Here is a 24,545-nt window from a genome sequence, read left to right on the forward strand (position 1 = left end):
TTAGATTTATCTCAACTTTACTTCCATTAAAGTGCTGATAATGAAATGCAGACTAGCCGTTCCCGTGCAAAAAGACACGAGGTGCACCTTTGTGATTTATTCTAAATACTAAAATCCTATATTGAATAGCACTGACGTAGTGGCTGCACTTACAGTGTACACACAAAATCATTTACAAAACCTCATTGTATTTATATTGATTGGGAATTGGGCCTCATGTGCTGGATCTTGATGCGATACACTGCCCAGTTCGTATATTGTCTTGCGCATGAAAAAATCACATCACAACTTTCACACCAACTGCAATGCGAAACAAATTCCAGCGATAAACCACATTAGCACCAGGGATTTTACACCTGCTTTCTGATGGTGTTAAGCAGGACGACTACCTGCACCATGAAAGAGAACACAGTCAAGAGCCACACCAGAACACCCACAGGTGCCATAGAATAAATGAGCATGATACAGGGATACCCATGAGGGCCACAAGACTCTTCGGAACAACTCCGGGACCGCCAACGCCCCCAAACCCGCATCTGAGCAAGTGTGTCCCTCTGGTCATTGTGTAAGCATGATAGGCACCAGCCCTGCAACATCACAGTGTGCTATCATCTCAGTGTTGGCAGTGAGCCTGGACATGTAGCTATGCACGCATCCTCCTGCATGCACAACCGGCATGTGCTGGTCCGGAGTACACAGGTCAGTGCAGGGGTGTGCCTATCCGACAATGGGAACGGGGTGTTTCGGACATCTCCGTGTACAGGAAGTACGGTAAGTGTGTCTCTGTGTTCTGGTGTGGCCTTCCACCAGGGCCGCAGAAGTCGATGTTGTAAGGTGGCATGCACCACCTCCAAACGGCACTGTAATGGTGTAGTTGGAATGCAGCAGCACATGCGCAAATAGGCATTACAATGGTGTGCCATACGAGTGAACGAGATACAACACCGTACCATACAAAAGTGTGGCAGTTCGTGGGAGGGAGGAGCAGCTGTTTGCAACGTAACAGTCAGTGAACTCAACCATGTGCCACGTGCTGGGCATCTCATCCATGATGACCATGGTCGCAGACATCCCAAAACACCAACAACCTGCCTTTGTACACATCCTCTATGAATGCAGCGTGGTATTCACTTCTATGCTCGTTCACTGGTGTGATGTTGGCGAGTTGTGTGACTTGTGCTCCTTGTTGGTGTATTTCATTTTGGCCATTGTTTGTCTATACTTGTGCTATACTTAATTGTGCATGTCTGCCATTCTGCCCATCTCCCCCCATCCCCCCACTCCCTGCTTCTTCCTCTTCCTGGTGCTGTTCTGTCTATAATGTTGTTGCTCCACACATAAATACATGTAAAGAACAAATTAGAATAGTTCCTTGATTCTTTTAGGTTTCAAAACTTCTCTCTCTTGGTTTCTTTTTAATTTTCCTTATAAACAGTTTTTTTAAATATTCAACAACACATAGATGTCACAAGTGCAACGTATTCTATCAACCCACTTACTAGAACATTCTACAACACGTGCAGGTTAAAAGTTCATCAATCTTTTTAAACTTAACCATATTTTTTTGCAATTTTTTCTCGAACATTTAGCGGCATGTGCAGGTTAAAAGTTCACGATTGTTTTAAGTTTGAACAGTGCCTTCAAAATGCATGTAGCAGATGTGGTTGAGTTGACAACTTTTATCCTATGATATGTACTCCACGTTGAAACTGATTTTTCTTAACCAATCACAAAGATGCTTTTCCACAAAACGAATGTGCACCCTACTTTTAAAAAAGAATGCTTTCCGTCTCCCAATCACGTATCGTTTTGTATGGCAATAAAAAGTAGTTCCCCATCTTTAAACATATCTCTTATTCTACCAAGGAGCTGCATAAGCTACAGACATCTTTCCATACCTTCCAGCCATACCTTCAAAATGCTAGTGTGGATCGCAGGACATAGCTATATTTTCTGGTGCAAGAGGTATGCAGAACTTAGACCTAGGTTTACAAAATGTGGACATGAAATGGTTTGCATAGAGAGGATTGAAGTGGCACCAATTTTTGCCTTTCGTTAAAACCTGTTTGCATCTCCAACACCCTGACCTCATGATTGTGCACTGTGGTGGAAACGACCTAGGCACATTGACTGGGGTATGTTTGGAAATGCTTATGAAGGACAACTTTGGACAATTGATGTTACTTTTCCCTTAAACTGTCTTTGTATATTCCAATATATGCCAAAGACAGAAGTGGAAATGGTCAAAACAATTTTGTCCTCAGATTGAAAACTCTAGGAAGAAACTCAACAAAGCAGTGTCTGCATACCTTAGAGACCACAAAATGGGGTCCGTCTACAACAACAACATACGTTTTGATATGGCTGATATCTACAGAAGTGATGGAGTACAATTCACTGATCACAGAAATCAAGTTTACCTGAATAACTTGAAGCTGTGCATCCGCACTTATATGTAGCTCAAACTAATCAACACAAGGGCTCTTTTTGAGCCATCCCATAACTGACAACTTAGGCCAGCTATTTTAGGGCCAGGTAACGGCATCTCCCGCACCCTCACCAAAATGTTTTCTCCAGACAGACGCAGCGGTCAGACCATCTGACTTTGCAGCACCGAGCTCTCGCTTTGATCACCACCTCTACTCCCCCATAGGGGAGAATAGTTTGCGCTTTACAAATACCGAATTGATTTGATACGTGCGAATTTACCTTCGCACTCCCGGTATAACACCCCCTAAGCACCATACACAAGTTACAATGTTCGAAACAAAAGTTGGTCCGAGTAGGTATAACTACATACTGACACTACTTGGACAGATGTGGCACAGCAGCCAGAGCACATGACTTCACAGCATATGACACACTGTTTGGACTCACGCTTTCATCCCCGAGTCCAACAACAGCTCAGCTTAGCAGCATGAGACTGTACCCAAAACCTCACATATTTCCCATACCCCAGGACTTTCAGACCAGTATGGGTCAGTAGTCCGTCCTAGTAGGTATAAACACATGCTGACACTACTTCCACAGGTGTAGTGCAGCAGCCACGGCACATGACTTCACAGCATAAGACACACAATTTGGGCTCACGCTTTAATCCCTGACTCCCGCACCAGCTCACCTTAGCAGCATCAGACTCTAGGCAATACCTCACTTAATTTCCGTAGCCCAGCACTTTCACACCACTAGGGGTGAATACTTCGCTTCACACCCCGTCTATAGCACACCCTAAACACCCCACAGAGGTTACAGTGCTCCTACCCTCCTCTTTCCCACTTTTATTGCCCTTTTTTCCCCTTACTCAATTCGACGGAATCACAAAATGGCGGCCAACACTTCCTAGTTGCAACCGCTCGCAGCCAATAAGCAGCAAGCTCGTGCTCGGAACGCCTCAGCCAGTCAGATGGCAGAATTCTCAAATATCGATATCTGTAAATTTCGATATTTCTCAAAAACTACTGAACAGATTTACACCAAATAAACAAAAGAGTGCTTTCTAGACCAAGACCCTTCTCCCTGCCAAATTTGGGGTAATTCCGTTCACCCTTTCGACCTGTAGCCTTGTCTAAAGTTTCCCATGGAAATTAACATGGAGAAAACACGTTTTAGGACCCTCCATTTTTCCCAGCCCCCCCTTGACGAATCACCCCCAAACTTCCCACATAGGAGCTGATATGAACAAAGAATTTGTTTGAAGATTTCATAATGGTTCATCAAACGACTCTAAAGTTATAAGCAAAACAAAAAATGCTTTTTCTATGGAAACTTTGTCCTAACTATAACTACCTACTGGCGACCACTAGTAGGTTATATATATACATAAATATTTATTATATATATATATATATATGTGTGTGTGTGTGTGTGTGTGTGTAGAAAATGATAAATGAACAAAAATATGTGTTAGAAAAGAATAAATGACCAAAAATCTGTGTTAGCTCCTAAAGGGCATAACACAGCAATGCTCCCAAATAAGGCTTTTAAATAGGGCGTAAGATCAATGTGTTAATAAATGTGATCATTGATCACACACACACACACTTGTTTCTCAAAGTGGCCAACCAGCCTACCCAGAGTTGTGGTGGTTGGGAAGGTGGGAGAAGAAGTGGGAAGTTCCACTTGTATCCCTTGGGGGAAAATACTGCTTTATCAATACTAAATAATGCATGTATGATGATGACAATTCTGTTGTTTTGATTTGCAAAATGTAAATCCCAATAAAAAGTGTTTTTTTAAAGTAATGGTGGATGAGCATGTGGCTTGGCAAGGAAGAAGGGGCGGAGATAGGAGATAAGATTGCTAGCTATGAGGCACACACTGGTTTCACAAAATGATGGACAAGCACCGACCTACAGAAAAGACAGAAGGAGGAAGATAATACTTACGTGCAGTAGCCTAACTCTCAGTAGCACTGTAAAAAAACATTAATAAGATGCAATAAACAAATACTCAATCCATTTGCTCAGGTAAAAATTCCACTCTAAATGAATTTTAAAGGCCTGTCCAAGACGGCGCTAGTGTAGGAGCTTGGTTACAGAGCTCTGCCGCACTTACAGGAATTCAGGCAGTTAGAGGGCACTGAGAGGGTCCTGTTGCACTGGATCGAAGAGCCTGATCTACGGGGAAAGAGGCTTGCTGCTCCTCCCCACCACAGATCACCTTGATTGCTTGCTTTATGAGTTTGCTTTGGCTTGGCGGACCGGGTGCTAAGATGGCAGCTCTGGTGGCATGGAGGACCTGAGCTTGCGGTCTCCACTTACCCCTTCTGGAGGTCAGTGGTGATCAGTAGATAAGACAAGGGGAAGGGTGTGTGGCTCCTGAGACGGAAGCTGGTGGGATCTGGACCATGCTGAGAAGGTACGAAGCTGGCTGAGAAAACCAGTGCACTAATGGAAGATACGCGGCCCGGCAGAGATAGTTTGTAAGAGGGACTGTGGGCCTCTGTGGCACTCCTGCATGGGTGGATATGAACAGCACGAGGGCTGCACTTGTACTGGGCCGAGGATTGAGGCCTTTGTCGGTGCCGCTGCCGCTGCATGAGAGGCCGACCTGGCTGCTCTGATGGCAGAGGGTAAATGGCTTCAGATCGAGAAAGGTCTAAGGCGGGAAAGCGAGAAGGTCAGCAGACGTGGAGAGACCCATCGTGTTCCTTGGCAGATGCTATGAGACAACAGGTATGGGATCGGTGAGAAGCCTCGGTGTGTGCCTGGTGGAGGACAGGCTGAATAACAGATCATGACTGCCTGAGATCTGCAAGGTAGATCTGCTGTTGTGGGCCCAGGCACTTAAGCACAGAGGCATTGCGGTACCGAACAACCCAACATACATTGGACTGGCTGGAAAAGAGTCCACTGTGGGGAAATGAGATTGATATGGGCCCACTGGACTGGCAAAACTAGATGACCTAGCACATTTGCCCACCTGCATCTCAGAACCCTGAAGAACTATAAGAATGCTCATACTCCTTGACATCTCTGGGTTGTGGGGCTGAGTGGTAGGCTGAAGTAGTTGTAGCCATGTCAGTGAGGGAGGCTGGCTCCCACCTCATGGCTCATCGGAGCTGATACGATGGGCTGGCTGGTCAGATAATCCCAGAGCAAGGGGCATGCTGAATGGATGGCAGTACTGGCATAGCTGGTGCTCAGAAGGCCATATTTACGAAATAGACCATTGGGGGACCCCTGTCATTAAACCCCCCCGTAGTCGGACAAAAAAAGACCCTATTATTAAGGTCCTACTAATTATGAACACACCCAAGCAAGTAGAGAGTGTCAAAGGACCTGGCTCCCCACCTTGGTCACCCACAATATCACCAAAGGGAGCTGTTTCAGGTGAAAAGGCTCCGATTACCTGAGGCATCATGGTTACCCTCTTCCATACTCTGCGTGATGACATAGTGACCCTGAAGGCGGACATAGGTACAAAAAATTAAAGAACTCTGCTGCAAGATCGGGGACCTAGTAAAAAGTGTGGGCACACTATAACAGGGCCACAATGCTAGAGAGGAAGAGCTGGAAGCCTGCGATGCTGATTTCAACTACTATTTAGATGATTTGGAAAACAGGTCCCAGAGGTCCAACATTTGAATAAAGAGGGTCCCAGTGCAGGCACACACAGGCAAATTAGAAGACTAGTTCTCAGAATTTTCTGCCATATTGTCGCATTGGTCAAGAGCTTATTTTGGATAGCCCACGTCGACATTTTATTGTGCTTACATCGCTACCGGCAAAAGAAAGTAATTATGCATGCAGTGCACAAGCAGAATCGTATCACCTTTGAAGGTACAAAAGTTTGGCTCTACCAAGACCTTTCTTTCATCACGTTACAGAGACATAGAGCCTTGAGGCTGGCAACCTCCAACCTGCGAGAAAAAGGGATTTGATACAGATGGGGACACCCTTCCACCTCATATTTGTCTCGGAGGGAGAGACCAAAGCAGTCCACTTCATGCCAGAAGCGGCTTTGATCCTGGGGCTTCTGTGGGAAGAATGTGAGAGCTCATGGTCACAGGGTCCGGCCCCATAGTCCCAGTCCTCCACCTATCCAAATTTCGGAACCACAGGAAACCGAGCGAACCAACTGCAGCAAAGAGTCTCCTGGAGCGATCAGCACTGCTGCAGCAGCTTACCTGCTGCGATAAAACCCCAGACCTCAATGTTGAATGATTTGCTGCAGGCAAAGAGAAGCTGGACAGCCCTTAGTACACAGTAGAAATCTTGCCTTGCCTTGATCTACTAAATTAATGGAACTGAGATGCCCGAACTTATGATCCATTGCTAGCTGGACTCCCGCACATTTCCTCCACTGTTATTCTCCCAGTGTCGGATGTCGTTGATAACACGGACCCTCTCTCCATGATACGCTGTTATTTCATCTATTGATATTATTCATGTTCTTGGTTTCCCTATGTTTCTAGTCTGAAGATGCTCACACTCTGCTCACTTGCATGCCCCAACCTCATGCCTCGATGCATTCACGGCTACACAAGGGGTTATCTAATCAGGGGTGACACATATGGCCTATTTTATCTATGCCTGTCATGGTAAACCTACTTAGCCTCAATGTCAGAGGCCTTAATGCCCCAGCCAAGTGATTGGCATTGTTTTCCCAGTTGAGCCCTACCACTGCAACATATACCTTATTCAGGAGACACACCTTCTCCGCAAAGACAGGGGATGCATGAAATCGAAATTATATGAAGGAAAGAAGGCAGTGGTAGAGATTCTCTTGGCCACACACCTTCAGGAGCAGGTCATCTAGGTACACTCCGAAATAACAGGTAGAATGATTTTTATTTGCAACTCCCTTCACCAGCACACCTTTACAGTTGTGTGCGTGTATGCCCCCAATGAACACTAGGAACCATTTATTCGCCAACCTACAGGGAATGTTCTGAACATCTCCCGATATCAATACAATATACTGATTGGGAGGGATCTTAATTTGGTGTCAAATGCCCACTTAGACCATTTAGACCATTCTCTCCAGCAGGCGAGACCAACTGGGGCTTATACTGGCTTGCTGAGAAGGGCCTGATCGATGCATGGTGGTCATTGAATCCTAACACAAAAGTATACTACTCTTTTTCCACGGCACACCAATCTTATGCCAGGATAGATTATTTTTTAGTGTCCACTTCCCTTTTCTCTGTGGTCACCTACACCAAAGTGGGGGTAGTGGCACTATCAGAACACTCTCCAACAACAGTAACACTACACTTACCAGTACAATGCCCGAGATCATGGATCTGGTGCCTCAAACCCAAACTGGAGTCCTATGACTCTACAACTGAAGAGATACAAGAGGTGATACAGGGATACCTAGAACTTAATCACAGTCCAGACTGGTGGCACTATTATGGGATACGTCTAAGGCGGTGGTTTTGGGGCTTACATAGCGGCAGCTCAATAAAAACAGAAAGAGCAGATGCTCTGATTTGGAGGCCCAGGTAAGGGGATTGGAGGATTGCTCTACACAGACTGGCTCACACAAGGTACACAGATAACTTACGGTTGTCGCAGCTCAAGGCCCTAGATATGGATGTGGCAGAGCATGCATTACTCCGCACGAAGCAGAAATATTTCATAGGGCGCAATAAGGCCGAGAGACTGCTATTCCTCCGCCTTATGGTGCAGACCGTCCGTGGAGGATATACGCTAAAGTAGACCACTCCATTTGCATGATGCGAAGACATGAGGAGATTGCAGATGAATTTGCCCACTTCTATGCAGCATTGCATATTCCTGGACTGATAGGTCCAGACCAGTTCGGTGTTATACCAGGACGAAGCAGCATGGACAATACCAAGCGATTGACCTATCTTATCGACAAGACCACACAATCACGTACCTCCACCTTGCTCCTTTCTATCGACGCTGAGAAAGTGTTTGACCATGTGAACTGGCCCTTTTTGAGGTCGGTTCTTGAAGAAATAGGCTTGGGCCCGCATTTTCGCCAATGGGTGAGGGCCAGCAATTCAGACCTGGTCGAATCAGTTAGGGTCAACCGGCTATTGCCTTGCTCATTCTCCATCTCCAGGGGGACGAGATAGTGATGCCCCTTGTCACCACTCCTATTTGCATTATATATGGAGCCACTGGCAAACAAATTTGAAAACAACCCTCTTATAGAGGGAGTCTCGATGGAGGGTTACAATCACAAGATAGGTTTGTATGCTGATGACGTAGTTTTGGCAATAATTAACCCCTGTCAGTCACTGTCCTCCATGTTGGAGGAACTTGAGCTATTTGGCAAGGCTTCTAGGTTCAAGGTGAATGCAAGCAAATCTCAAGCACTAAACCTTACCATTCCACGAATGGAGCAAGAATACTTAGCACCCAGTACCCCTTTCCCTGGGTGCCCCAAAGGATATCTTACTTGGGCATTCAAATTCTTTCCTATCCTGAGAAGGCAGTGACACATAGATATGCCGCCCTGCTGGACACCGCCTGGATATTAATCCAATCATGTTATGAGGGACCTTTTTTCTGGCTCGATTGAATCGCCGCTATTAAAATGTTCCTACTGCCCAAGATCGTCTACCCTATGCAGACCATGCCTCTTCAGTCTTCCTCCCAAGTACTAAAAGAATTTAAACAGCTCATTGAGACTTTTATATGGGGAGAGAAGCGCCCTAGGATGTCCAGGGAATGTTCATGCTTACCTATGGCAGAGGGAGGGTAAGGTGTACCACATCTGGTACGGTACTACCTGGCAGCGCGTTTACGGTTTCTTGTGGAATAGCAACGACTAACCACAGAAAAGCACTGATATTTTCGAGACCAGGCGGTGGCAGGCGTTCACATCTGGAAGATACAATGGCTCACGCGGAGACATCGCCTGCTGGGGGTATACATCTCTCCAGTGGTCAGGGCCACGATGGGGGTGTAGGATAAACCTAGCCTCTCGAGACAACTTCCTACCCCCATTTCACCCCTTACCCTAATTAGCAGAAATTCAGATTTTCCCCTCCAATATTTACACCTTCCTTAACATCAGTCTTAAACTCTCGGCTTCTCTGGTTTGGGCGCGTTGAGAGCAGGCGGGGGGGCATTAATTTGTTGATAAGCAATGGTCTAACATCCTACAGCGAGCTTGTACCTCTGCATGCAGTGTTTCCGGCAGGGAGACAATGCTCAAACTTAAACATTATTGGTACCATACATCCACCTGTGTTGCTAAATGGAAGAAGGAGAGTGATGATCGATGCTGGCATCATAGCACTCACTCAGGCCCACTCTCTCATATATTGTGGCACTCCCCAAGTTACATCGTTATTGGGGAGATGTCCTTAGGGAATGGAACAGATGTTTTATACGGAGCTGCCTCGCTTTCCTAGTCACATTCTTTTGGGTCTCCCCAATGCCCTCACGTATCCACTGAGCTCCTCAGAGGAAGGGGCCATAACATTGGCATTATATGTGGCAAGACAGGTCTTGCTCTCGAAGCGGGGCATCAATGTTGTACCTACACACACTAACTGGTTGCATAAACTTTGGGATTTGCTTAGCATGGAGAAATTGACTGCTATTGTGGACCATAATCTCACCAAATTGGAGAAGATATGGGGTGCATGTCTGAAATTCATGTTCACCACTTATATTAACTTACTTCCCAATATATTTACGAGTTCTGGGGCATATCTACAAGGCGGCGATAGTAAATTATCATCGCTTTTGCAGTCGTTTTTGGACGAAAAGCGGCGATAATTTTATCGCCTATTTAGCAAGGTCACGCTAACGCGTGAAACCTTGCATTAGCGCACAAATTCTTAACGCCCAGCTTTGCATCTCTAATGAGATGCAAAGTGGGCATTCCTGACCTGACATGACAGGAGAAATGTCGCTAAGCGACATTTCTCCTATCATCAAGCCCCACGCTATGAAGCATAGCGGCAAGAAAAGTAGCGATAACCCCTGTTATCGCTACTTTCCTTAACCTGCTTCAGGACTGATTTAGCCATGATATCCTATGGAAGGTGGATATCATGGCTAGGTTTGTGAGGCCCTATCAACAAGCTAATGCCACATTTTGTGAGATTATCGCTGGGTTTCCAGCGATAATCTCACGTTAGGCAGTTAGCGCTAGGATTTTTATCACTAATGAGATGAGCGTTGCTAATAGCACGCTATCTCAGCGATAAAAATCCACGTTAGCCGGCGTTAATTATCCTAGCGCTAAGTGCGCTTAGCGATAATTATCGCCGGTTGTTGCTGATATGCCCCTCTGTGTCTTACCACAGATGCAAACACCACAGCGTAGATTCTCCCTTGGAATGAGTGAGGATGAGTGACGAGTTGTTGAACGTTATGGGTGAGGGCATCACATTCTTTCTTCCTCGCTTTCCCTTCACCTCCCTTATCCCCATGCATCCCTGTTTAACTCCCTTGTCTCTTTTTTCTCACCTATTTCTTTTCTCCTCCTCTCATCGCTGGCAGTTGGATGTAAGCGAGCAATTGTGTTAATTACTTATATAAAAATCAACAAAAACCGATTTAATCCTAAATGAATTTTGAGCAGGTTATCAGTCCCTCGAGTTAAAAGCGGCTCATGTTCAGTAAAACCTTCTAGCTTTGTTCCAATGTTCCTGCAAAACCTTGTTTCTGCAATGTGGTGAATGGCATAATCTCACGTAACCGCCGGGGTTTAAATGTGGGTGCCGCATAAAAGCTTTTACCTCACTCAAACCCACTTGCAGCTCTGTTTACCACAATGACGGATATACTAACGTTGAAATCAGAATAGTTGTTCATTATTTTAAGCTGAGCACAGGTAACTGAAGACTTGTCAGTCAGCATGTCTCATGTAGCGAGAGGTGAAACAAATTAGCAGATGCCGAGAGCGAAAAAATATATGGGCAAGGAGGGAAAAAGCCCGGTATCCTGTAGTATGGTAGGCACCTCTAACTTAATGAACACCAGGATATTTTGTCATTTAAATTAGTGAAATAAAAAGCATTTAAAGTGATAATTGCGTGAGTCTTACAACTGATGATGTATTACAGGTTCATAAATGCATTAACTAAATTAAAGGACCCATCCGGTGAATGGTGTCCCAATAGATAGCAAAACCCCAGGTCACAACAAAGCAAAATTTTCCACGGCCATTGGTGAATGCTAGCAGTTTAGTGTAGATACAAATAGTGTTCATTTAGTCTACACTGGATGGCCCCTTTAATTAAAACTATAACAAACTTTAGCAAATAATGTATAATAAGACATTCTCCATTTTTGCACATGCATCTCAGGCCTGGCCAGTTTATAAACCATTTCTCAAATCGGTACAGAACAGTCTGGAAGTAGAGAAATTCATGCTGGGATATATCTCCTCAAGGAAAGAAAATTCATGCAGCGATTTGTAGATATTGAGAAAGGAAATGTGTTTAGTTGAAAGAACTATCCGAAGGTTTAGTTGAGGAGACATTTTCAAAAACTAAGCACTGGTGTCTTCATAAAAAGTATATTGCATTACAATGAGAGCGATGATTTATTTGACAAGAAAATCTTCTCAAGACAAATTGTTTCGGGAGAGTTTTTGAAATAATAAGGTTTACTGCTTTTTTTATCCAGAAATGTATTGTCGTATGATTTTGTTATACACTGGTGAGCAGCAATCTTCTGCCGAAAGAAAAAATGCAATTTTGACAGGACTAAAGGCGTCTAATTCGAAAGGGGACTGTGGGTTTTTTGCCAACAGATATTGGGAATGTCTTACAGGAACACTAGAGCACGTTAAAGATATTTTGTAATCTATATTTAATGGGTATTGTGAGATTTGAAGAAAAATAGCCCACGATACAGTAAAGTCGGTTGCAGACAGATCGTTATAAAATGCCATTACCCGTGCTACACGTTGGACTATTTGTCATCACAGAATAGATGACAAGCTCGAAATCCAACATTTGTTATTGTCTAATGATGAATGCTCTTCCATTAGAGCAGCAATACATCACCTGCAGAGCTGCAAGGAAGATATCAAACCTATCAGTGGTTGACTCAAAATGTAATCCTCAAAACCTGTCAGCTAAATTACAAAAGCTAAGCGTTTCCATCATCGACGTTTCTTGCATTCATTTTTTGTGGAACACAACGAAATAATGGCGCCTGCACTCTGCACACATTTCCCACTTAATTAAGCAATATGCCAGCTGTATTTATTTATTTTTAGTTCTGGCCTAGAGACAGCTTTAGCTGTCTCGCCAACCTCATGTTTTTCAAAAAATCATAATAAAAGTACATCTTTGTATATATGTACAGAAGAGCTTTCAATTATCCCTCTACAACCATTAGTCTGTTCAAAAGTTATTCAAATGTTGTTTCTTCTCACTACAGCCTACGACATGGGACCCACATCAGCCATTGTTTGTCTTCACTGTGACTGTCGATTTTTTTTTCTTTTGCTCATCCATTTAGAAAGTAGTCGACTTCAGTCTAATTCTGATAGGCTAATCTCTGATTTCAATACTGCCTTCAAATTATTACATTTGTTTGCAATGGGTCTTTTTCCACTTATTTTTTAAAATCTGCACATCACCTTTAGATGGCGGCAATTTTGCTTTTTCATACTGTTACATCTTTAATTTCTATTGCATTTATCGGCAAAAAAAATGCAGGTTGCTGAGGTCAGACATATTGGTTTGCCAATGCTTGTTTTAATATATATAGCACCTGCTAATAATAGTGGTTGCTAGACCTGACAGCCTTCGGGTAGTCTTCTCCCAAATTGTTGCCTATCACCCTTAATTTTTCTAACCTTTTTTTTGCTGGCTTGAGGACTTTGTGCACTTTGCCTCTGCTAATCAATGCTAACGTGCTTGTGATCTCTCCTCTAAACATGGTAATATTGACTTAACCCCAAATGGCAAATTTAATTTACTTATAAGTCCCTAGTTAAGTGCACTAGATGTGCCAAGGGTCCGTAAATTAAATGCTACTAGTGGGCCCTGCAGCACTCTTGTGCCACTCACCTAAGTAGTCCTCTAACCATGCTTCAGGCCTCCTATTGCAGGGCCTGTATGTGCAGTTTACACTGCCAATTCAATCTGGCAAGACAAACCTCTTGCTAGGCCTAACCCTTCCCTTTTTATACATAGAAGGTACCCCTAAGGTAGGTCCCTGATAACCCACAGGGCAGGGTGCAAAGTATTTAAATAGCAGGAAAGCCTATCTCACCCATAGGATAACATTGGGATCACTTATTACATCGTTTAAGTGTAATTCCCAATTGTGAAGAGATAGACTTTTCAAGATTGGTGTCACTGGACTTACAATTTAAAATAACAACTCATGGTGAAGTTGGATTCTAAATTACAGTTTAACAAATGCCACTTTTAGAAAGGTATGTCAAGAAACAAAGGTTCTTGTGGAAACAATAGTATACTATATTGATAATGCAAAGCACAATGGCAATAACAATGGGTCATATGGATTTCAGACAGAAAGGAGTCTGAGTACAGTATGATTGGGTATTCACAGTTTATATCAATTTTCAAGAGACTTTTCAAATATATACAACAAGTAGTGCTTAGTGTCCCCAGTGTGTAAAGGAACCAAAAGACGACTAGTGAAAATTGTGACATTTACAGCTTGGTTTCCAACATTCAAAAAATGACCATTTACAATTCTTAAGAATATTCAGACACTGTGTTTAGTGACCAGTGCTGATTCAATGATTCTTTTTTTATATATGTCGACGGCGTTTCGACCCTTCCAGTGATGCGGGTTCTCTTCAGGACCTAATAATATAGGGACATCTGGAATTTTAAAAGGGAGAGTGACGTAAGCTACATTATATGGAGGTGAAAAAGAATGATATCTATGAAAAAATTGTAGAGGCCAAGAAGGACCTGAAAAAATTATAGCAATTCACGCAGCCACGTGTGAGAAGTGAAGAACACCCGTCAAGTGGAAAGAAAATGGGAATATACTCACACTGGACCCAGCCGGGTACTACATGAGTGAGAAAAAGGATAAATGGTGGTTATGGAGATGGTGAAGATGGTAGAAGTGATTTAGCAACTGTGTGTAAGAATGCTTACCTCAGTGTGGGGAGGGGGCGCGAGGAAAAGGCTGGCAGTGGAAGATGAGACAGGGCGGATGCCGCTGTCTGTAGTTCAGAGCTCTGGAGGGGTTGTCTGAAAAGGAGGTGTGGTGTGTCAATGGAATAGGCATATCATGTACTTGATATATGTAACAGAACGGCATAACAGAACAGCCCAGCCCCGCACAGTGGGCAGCACCACCCCCTCCTCTGTTGCCTGATCCCCAGGTTTGGGCTCACACTGCCCTGCAGTGTGTGGAGCTCTTAGTTTTTTTTGCGCTCAAAAGCGCTGTGCCCTGCCGCCAGTTTATCCCAGAATCCTGCTAAGAAGGAATCCCGGCACCGGGATTCCTCCGTGTTGCCTGGTTGTGGGCACGGCTTTGACCAAGGAAGCCTGATCCTGGGAGTGGCTCCCTTGCGAAAGAGGAGAGCCCCGTGGTTTTCTCAGCCTGGTTGGGGGCGGTGCCCGGATGCACACGGGAGACACCGGAGTCTCGTGGGCTCCATTCAGCCACACCAGGCAGCCCCTCCTCTCTAGTGAGGGAGAGCCTGCAGCCGCTGAGAAAGGAAGAAGGCAGGCCAGCCAAAAAGAGGGACTCCAATAGTGCTGCAATGACATTTGTTAGGCGGGTGAGTGGCGGGAGCTCCTGGAAGACCAGAGCAGTCCCGCACCTTCCCAAAACCCAGCAGACTAGTCGAGTCGGTGGCACCCGACTTTCCAGGATAGCAGCTGCCCCGGGTGATAGCGGGCAGCTGCCGCAGGTACGGCCATGGCAATAGTTGTCTGCGGGCTGCCAACTCACGGGAGGCAGCACATTGGATATGGGGAGGTCCCCGGCCAACATCGGCAGAGAGGGTGCCTCCCCTACTGTTTGCACAAATATCGGGGGCATTTTTGTTGTCGGCTGCTCAGGTTGGGACCTCAGCAGAAGCCGCAGATAGGGACTACTGGATCCCTGGTTGAAGGCGGGCAGAAGGCCCAGAAGCCTACCATGGAGAGAGCAGGGTAGCGAGCAGTAGCTCAGAAGATTGTACAGTCTAGGAAAATCATGGCTACTGCAGTTAAGGGCCTAAGGCGATTATAATAGTTGCATACTAATTATGTTTTCTATGTGCACACTAATAAGGTTTACTACGATGCACTGCTGATGGTGTTTATGCCATACTGTACTGAGTTATTGCCTAAGGCCGGATGCCGCTGTAATGTGTTCACTCCGCCAGTGTTATGTGCAGTAACGATGTTGATGCCTAAGAGAGGCATGATTTGTTATGGAAATAATGCACTGCTGATGATATTTTATACCTAAATGTGGTGTGCTAAGTGCACCCTTACCAGTAGTTACTGGTTGACCTCACTAACTGTGAATTATGATGATTATGACAGTGGCCCGATTGGCCTGGTGATTTATGCAAATATCTGTAAATACATGACAAGTGCCTGGTGGCACAGTGTATTTAAGTGATATGTTCTAATGTGTTTTATTGATAATACAAAGGCTATTTTTATATAACCTTGTGTTGAGTTTCTTTGTGGTGTGCCTAGTGTGTCACTGCTGGATGAGTGTGTTGCGCAAACGCTTTACACATTGCCTCTGGGATTAGCCTGACTGCTCTGCCAAGTTACCAAGGGGGTGAGCAGGGGTTATCTTCAGTGTGTAACTCCCTTGCCATGACTAGAGTGGTGGTTTCTGCCTGGCTTAGGCGCATGCCCTAGCCAACAAGAAATCCCATTTCTAACACTTACAGAAAGTACATTGTTTTGGGGGGTGAGAAGAAGAAAATAGGGATTCAGAGCTTAAAAATGTCCATGGTATCTCAAGTACACCTTTACTTGTTTGCGGATTAAAATGATGGTTACAAATATAATTGCAGGTGCCTAGGCGCTGTTCCGGTCAATGTGTTTCTTCCAGGCGACCCCTTTCAGAGTCTGTTGCATTCATCAGGACCGGGATCCCTTGTGGGATCTAGGTTTGAGGCGCACTCATTCAAAACAAAACCAATACAAGTAACACATTTTGAATGCTTGAATCCTAAATGAATACTCGTGATTTAAGGTTTCCTCTAGAACCTGTTGAAGAACAATAACATAAAAGGGACAGACATACAGGAAAAAATTAACATGAGTAAGAAAATAAATATACAAGAGAACATGCAGCATCGCAATCTTAATAACTACATGCAAAGGTGTTAATGACACAGCAAACACACAGGTGCTCCTAGTGGTTCAATATTTAGTGATCACTTCTACTCATATCTTTAAATTATGGAGGTATAGGTGGGAGATCCTTTTGCAGTCACATAATTGGTAATAATGGGTATTTGTCAGAGGCGAATCAAACGTAGCACAAAGCTATTAGTTGCAGATTTCTCAAGTTCAGATATTGCCCCCTACTTTCTACTTCAAAGGGTGACCTCCGCTGCCAAACCTATTTGTCGGTGTGTCCTCCACGTGTTAAGGAGTGCAGACACAGCCTGGAATTTGTATTGTGTTGCTTCCTCAATGGCAGCTGTTTGCTGCACATTTATCCATACTATGAGCATGCGTGATAACATGACACGTAATGCCTGATGGAGAATGTGGTCCTTTCCGCAACTGTTCGAGCCAGTGCAGAGTGATGACACCATTGAATCAATGTGCAGAGGTACAAACACTGCCCCCAAAGCAGGGTGGAATTGCCTCTCAAACCAAATGTGTTACTCTGTAGTAGAGGAATGGTAATGGTATGTGCTACAATATGGCCCACATCCTGGTTGGTACATCCTCATATTTATGCAGTGTGGCCCTATGAGTATCCAGTATTTCTGACTCTGAGTCTTTGTCGTCTCTGAAACCATCCAGGGCATGCTTTTCAAATCCCAGGGTCAGGTTGTGAACCCCATAAAACTCATCTCTCTGTTAGCATTTAATGAACACACACAATCTCCATGATTTTAACAAGTTCTATGGGTATTGTTTTTTTAAGTCTATACGACTCGCATGTTCACCTTGCACAGTAGAGAGCAATGTCATACTGTTCGAAATAGTCTAGGCTGAAGGAACATGAATAGGTGGCATAGCATGGGAGACTGGCAATGCTGAATGATGTAGCCCCAAAATGTCTTTTGTGGATTGTAAGGACCTACCCAAACACTACTGAGCTGTAAAGGATAGGCCCTCCCCATCACTGGAGGGTCGAAAAGAAATTAATTGATACAACTAAAGTCCTGCAGTTGCCATTCAGGTGCATGAGGCATTAAAGGGACGACAACAGTAACATTTACAGAGAACTCACAAATCCCACTAAAAGTATGTAGTAGGATCCAAAGGTACATCTGAAATTGTAAATATTCGTAGTCAGAGTGTGCAGATTATTCACTAAAAACTAGCAAATAGCTGTGGATCTATGTGCAACTACATGATATGAGCAGACCAATTTAAAACTGATATCATCATTTGCTGAGACTATTAAAAGGTGTTCTTGTTTGGAAGACGGCGGGTATAAGGGTTGGGTCGTCACATGCGTAGGAGTATACAGTGGTGTAAAAAAAAATTCATGAATAATTAACATTATTTTAACTTTATAATCAGATGACATGTGTCATGCATTCAGAAGCAAATTGGAATAATATGCAAAAACTCAAAAGTCTACTGGAAAATGTTTTTAAAATGTACTAATCCACCCTGAAAGTTAAAATATTCGGGATTACAAATTACATGTGACACTTGAGACCGTGTTGCATAAACCACGTTAACCATAAAAAATAAACTTGATAGTAAAGTTAGGTTTTTAGACATGGAAATCGTGCACAATCTAAAGATAATTTTAACAGTCTATGATCACTTCGTTTTTGATCTCCCACCATCATATCTAAAACTACTGAATGGAGTGGGTAGGAAATAATTGCACAGTCCATTTGCATTGATCTTTTACAACGTGTAAAACTTAAATGAATCGCTGATCATTTAACATGACCACTCATTTCCTTTCCCTTTTTTTCTGGCATGTAGTGATGTCGAAACTGGTCACGTGTGCCCATTACTTCGTTGTTAATTTTAGAATCCACATTATCAACTTTTCTGTAGCTATTTTTGTACTGAAATCACATTAGGTAAACTCATAAAATGATGGCATTTACTTTCTATCTCATACAGCAGTTCTGAAAACTATTTCACATATGTTGAAATTTGGCTCCCTCTGCAGTGTCATTTCCAAATGCTTTGCCTTAACTCTAAAGTGTTTGTGCTCTCTCCTTTAAACACAATGAAATTGACTTACACCCAAGTGGCGCATTTAATTTACTTATAAATCCCTAGTCAAGTGAATTACATGCATCCAGGGCCTGTAAATTAAATGCTACTAGTGGGCCTGCAGTACTCATTGTGCCACCCACCTAAGTAGTCCTGACTCAGGCCTACCATTGCAGCCTGTGTGTGCATTTTGAAACTGCAATTTTAGGCATTGCAAAATAAACTTTTGCCAGTCCTAAACCTTCCTTTATAATACATATATGTCACCCCCAGGGAAGGCCCTAAACAGCCTCTAGGTCAGGGTGCAGTGTATTTGAAAAGTTTGACCTACATTTTTACGTTTTACATGTCTCTTAAATTTGTTTTTCACTACTGCAAAGCCTACCTGTCCCATAGGATAACATTGGATTGCGTCATTTCATTTAATAAGTGATAACTTTTGATTGTGAGTAGGTGGGAATGTTGAGTTTGGTCTCAAAAGAATTGTAATTTAAAACCCTCTTTATATGTAAAGTCGGATTTTAAGTCACAGATCTGAAAATGGCACTTTTACAAAGTTCTGTAAGAAAGAGCACTCCTTTCGCGCTCCCACTGCTGCACGCTCTATCTCATGTTTTTCTGCTTTGCAATTTATCGCCGCAAGGAGCGGAAAAGGGGAGGAGTGCACGCTCGATCTCATGTTTTTCTGCTTTGTAATATATCGCCACAAGGAGGGTAAAAGGGGAGGAGTGCACGCTCTATCTCATGTTTTCCTGCTTTGCAATTTATCGCCGCAAGGAGCGGAAAAGGGGAGGAGTGCACGCTCTATCTCATGTTTTCCTGCTTTGCAATTTATCGCCGCAAGGAGCGGAAAAGGGGAGGAGTGCGCGCTCTATCTCATGTTTTTCTGCTTTGCAATTTATCGCTGCAAGGAACGGAAAAGGGGAGGAGTGCACGCTCTATCTCATGTTTTTCATGTTTTTCTACTTTTACAAAGTTGGCATTTTCTTGTCATAAACATTTGGTGCCTGCAGCCTGTATTCTGGGTCACATGACTAGGTGTAGTTGGCAGTTGGCCTTTGTGTATTCTCTCAGACAGTTTCACAAGGAAGGGAACTGGGTGTTGGCAGGATGGCCCATCCTCAGTAAAAAGGAGGGGCAGCCCTGTCACCTAACTCACTTGCACTTCAAAGACATACACAACACATACAAAAATAACTTTACACTAGGCTATTGTGCCCCCAGACATCCTGAGACTAGGGCAGGGAGGAAGGAAATTCCACACACTTCTGTAAAGGGAAAACTCTAGAAGCTTCTTTCACTTCAAAGTTGATACCAGGTATAAAAATGGAATCCTTAGAACCACTCTTCAGAACACTTTTAGACCTGTGGATACTACAAAAGAAGGACTCCCTGACGCCCAGAGGACTGTGCTGCTGCCTGAGACATGGCCTGCTGTCTGAGGAGGAAGACTTGTCCTGCTCCCTTCATCCCATGCTACCTCAGGGACTCCAAGGGGCAGCTGACTGACCTCCTGTTCTGAGCTACATGGCCACAACAAGCTCCAGAGGCCACCCTGCAACTACCCAGCTGACCTTCTGTACTTGACCTGCCTGGAACTGTGACTGGGTCTTCCTGAGCCCTGCTGGCCTCTGTTGGAGTGATTTCCTGATTCTAAAGTGGTGCCCACCCAGGACATGGGCCCTTTGCAGACATCAGAGACAGCTCCTCCTGGCCTAACTGTATGTACCACCAAATCCAGAGGCAACGCAAAGCCCCACAAAGCCTCGCCACACAACTGGCATCTTCATCAAAACGGACGCAGAGCACCGCAAAGCTCCGCAAAGTCTCACTGCACATCTCTGCAAAGCCTCGCCGCACAGCTCATCAGAACTGATGCAGAGCAGCGCAATGCCTGGCTAAGCAATGCCGCACAAATCGTGCACAAAGGACATGCGGCACAATCCTTCTGTTGGCGCTTTGCGCCTTTTGGCACTACTTTTAACTAAACCTTTAAAATTAAAATATCTCCACATCTGCTCATTAGATTTCTGCTGTTGAGTTTCGAACACATTTCTGGAATTTACTTTTAATTGGTGTGGGATTTTTCTTCTGATCTGCTTTTACTTTATTACTTTTTAAGTCCTGAATAAATACTTTAAACATTGCCTTTAAGTTAAGCCTGACCGCTTTTGTGACAAAGTACCAGAGAGTATAGCACAGGTTAATTTAGTGACTTGATTGTAGCTGTTCTTTGAAAAGGGTTTCACCCCCCTCAACCAACAACCCAATTTCTCACAACATACACATCATATTTTGTTCCATCTGGTAGGTATACATTTACCATGATTATTACATCCATAGGGGTACCCTTAGAACCATGTCTTCTTTATAACAGGCCACATATTGCAAACATCAGACATCTACCATACTAAACATATATTCTCTCATATTTGTTGCTACATGATGCAAAATTAGTGTCATTATACATCTAATGACCGTCGATATGTTGCTTTACTTAAATGTATGCAAAGCACTAAATAATTGTTAAATTGCAGTATTCAAAATCCAATGTTTCTTGAAAATCTGATATCATTGACCCATTATTTCTTAGTTCTTCCTCAAGTCCTTAGGGTCTCTTGAACTGCTATATTTGATTTAAAATATATAATACTTCTGTTCTGAATTTTGTTGCCTTTTCTCCTTCTAGATAAGTTAAAAGTTTAATATATGTAGTTATAATCAGTAATATTCCTTTAGATAGGTGTGATGTGTTAAATATTTAATATTTTTTTACAGTTCATTGAGTTAACTTCCTTTTCAGAAGGAAAAATATCTTTAGATTGTAAGCTAATTGATTCTGTTTGCCATATATATTCTTTATTTCCAAATTATTCTACTGAATGACTAAAGGCCTGATTTAGAATAAGGTGGTATTACCGTTGTCTGCCACAGTGGCCGTCCCAAGTACTCTGTCAAGCTAATGGCGGTTTGCCTGCCGTATTTAGATGCCGTGGCTGTAGACAGAAGACCACTGCCACGGCCATCTTCTGTGCTGGCTAATAGGCACAAAAGGGCTAAAGGCAGAAAAATGCCAACTTTCTAAAACTCAGTATACAAGGTAATACCCCCTACACCATAAATTTATGGAATGAATATGTAGACTATGTAAGTATTCTGTGCCTCTTTTTACCAACACACTTTGGTTATATATTCAGGTTCTTCGACATGTGTATCATTACACTTCTATACCTTTGATGCTTGCATGACATGCATATGAATCAAGACATACTGGCAAACGTGTGACACATAAAAAAAATCATAAATATTTTACAAGGATAGACTTTTTTCGTGTACTTTTGCAAGCCATCCACAAAGTGTATTCACAAGACACTGAGAAACATAATCACATAAATGACAATTTTAACCGAAACTGAGCCTTCAGTACTCAAACAAATCAGATTGCTTTACAATACATACATTGATTTTTTTCACATAGTACTTTTTGTATCAGAAAATACATGTTTCCAACTTGTATGATCACACAATACTTTTTCAACACACAAGAAGGGGGGTATTACCGTTGTCTGCCACAGTGGCCGTCCCAAGTACTCTGTCAAGCTAATGGCGGTTTGCCTGCCGTATTTAGATGCCGTGGCTGTAGACAGAAGACCACTGCCACGGCCATCTTCTGTGCTGGCTAATAGGCACAAAAGGGCTAAAGGCAGAAAAATGCCAACTTTCTAAAACTCAGTATACAAGGTAATACCCCCTACACCATAAATTTATGGAATGAATATGTAGACTATGTAAGTATTCTGTGCCTCTTTTTACCAACACACTTTGGTTATATATTCAGGTTCTTCGACATGTGTATCATTACACTTCTATACCTTTGATGCTTGCATGACATGCATATGAATCAAGACATACTGGCAAACGTGTGACACATAAAAAAAATCATAAATATTTTACAAGGATAGACTTTTTTCGTGTACTTTTGCAAGCCATCCACAAAGTGTATTCACAAGACACTGAGAAACATAATCACATAAATGACAATTTTAACCGAAACTGAGCCTTCAGTACTCAAACAAATCAGATTGCTTTACAATACATACATTGATTTTTTTCACATAGTACTTTTTGTATCAGAAAATACATGTTTCCAACTTGTACGATCACACAATACTTTTTCAACACACAAGAAGGGGGGTTGAGAAAGTGTCCACCCAAAAATATTTATATCACTGAGGATTTATTATTTTTCACCCTGTATGTAGTCCTAAATATACTATGGGGCCCTATGTAGTCAGGGCACACCGTTTTCCTATTGTTCAGAAATCTGGGAGGTATAAATCTTGGTATTTGGACATATTATTGAGTCATAAACATCAAGTGACACAAATATCGAGTTTTAAATATCGTGTCATAGAAATAAGTGATGCAGAAATACTGTTGACAAAAATATCAAATTTTTCAGGTAAGTAATATCATTTTCAAGAATATTGTGGCTGTTAATATCATTGTCAATAATATAGTTTTAAAAATATTGCTTTTCTATTATATTTGTGTAATTTAAATATTATTTTAATTATATATGTTATATATTTTTTATATAATAGTTGTTAATGTTATTAATTATAGTTTGTAATTTTAAGTTAGTTATAATTTTAATTTAATTTATAGTTACATAGCGGGTTGTGAGGTTTGTACCACTACAGGGTAGGAAGTTAATGAAGTTTAATTAAATCATAAATTAACTTTTAATTAATATTCATTATTTAATTGATCATTAATTATGTCAATTGTGTAATAAATATATTTTTAAGCTACATTTTATTTGTGGGTTGTTGGGTTTGTAGGGGTATAGGGTGGGAAGTTAATTAAGTAATAATGTATTAATAATTCAATATTAATTTGTTATTAATTATTTACCTGATGATTAAATATTTAAATTGTGTAATTATTATATTTGTTAAGTTATGTTTTAGTTGCTGGCTGTTGGGATTTTAGGAGTATAGGGTGGGAAGGTAATTAACGAAATATTGAATTTCAATTAGTCATTTTAAATAAATATGTAATTTATTTATAAGTATGCAAATTATTTAATACATATATTTTTTATGTTATATATCAAGGTGTCGATTCTGATCCGTCAAAAAAATTTACCGTCCGACTCGTATCCGTATTTTTTTACGTACGAATCGTACTAGTACCGTACAAACGGCCAAGTACGATTCGGACGTGAAAAATACCTACGAATAGCGTCGGGAAATGTCCACGAGAGGGAGTCGGAATTTTTTACGTCCGAATGGCCTCGTGAAAAGTGTACGAGAGGGAGCCGGACATTTTTACGTGCAAATCGTAAAACAAAAGTGCGAATGCGCAAGTACGATTCGTACCGCCCGTCCGAATACACAACCGCATGTAAACCCCGGTACGGAGCCAATGCAGTAGCACACATGGACACGGGTAAACTTGTGCCCGTGTACGAGCCGTACAGCCCCCCCACCCCCAATATGTCAGCACCGTACACCCCCCTGTCCGCACTGTACCCCAGGCCCGCATGCGTACGTGCCGTACCCCCAGTACGCGCCGTACCCCCGCATATACGCACCGTACCCCCACCCCATGTACGCAGGTACTCCAGGCCCACACCTGTACGTGCCGTACCCCCGCATGTACGCGCCGTACCCCCCATGTATGTGGGTACCCCAGGCCCGCACCTGTACGCGCCGTACCCCTACCGCACAGAGCCGCACCTGTACGCGCCGTACACCCACCACCCCAGGCCCGC

The sequence above is a fragment of the Triturus cristatus genome, chromosome 12 (genome assembly GCF_964204655.1).
Source record: "Triturus cristatus chromosome 12, aTriCri1.1, whole genome shotgun sequence".
NCBI lineage: Eukaryota > Metazoa > Chordata > Amphibia > Caudata > Salamandridae > Triturus > Triturus cristatus.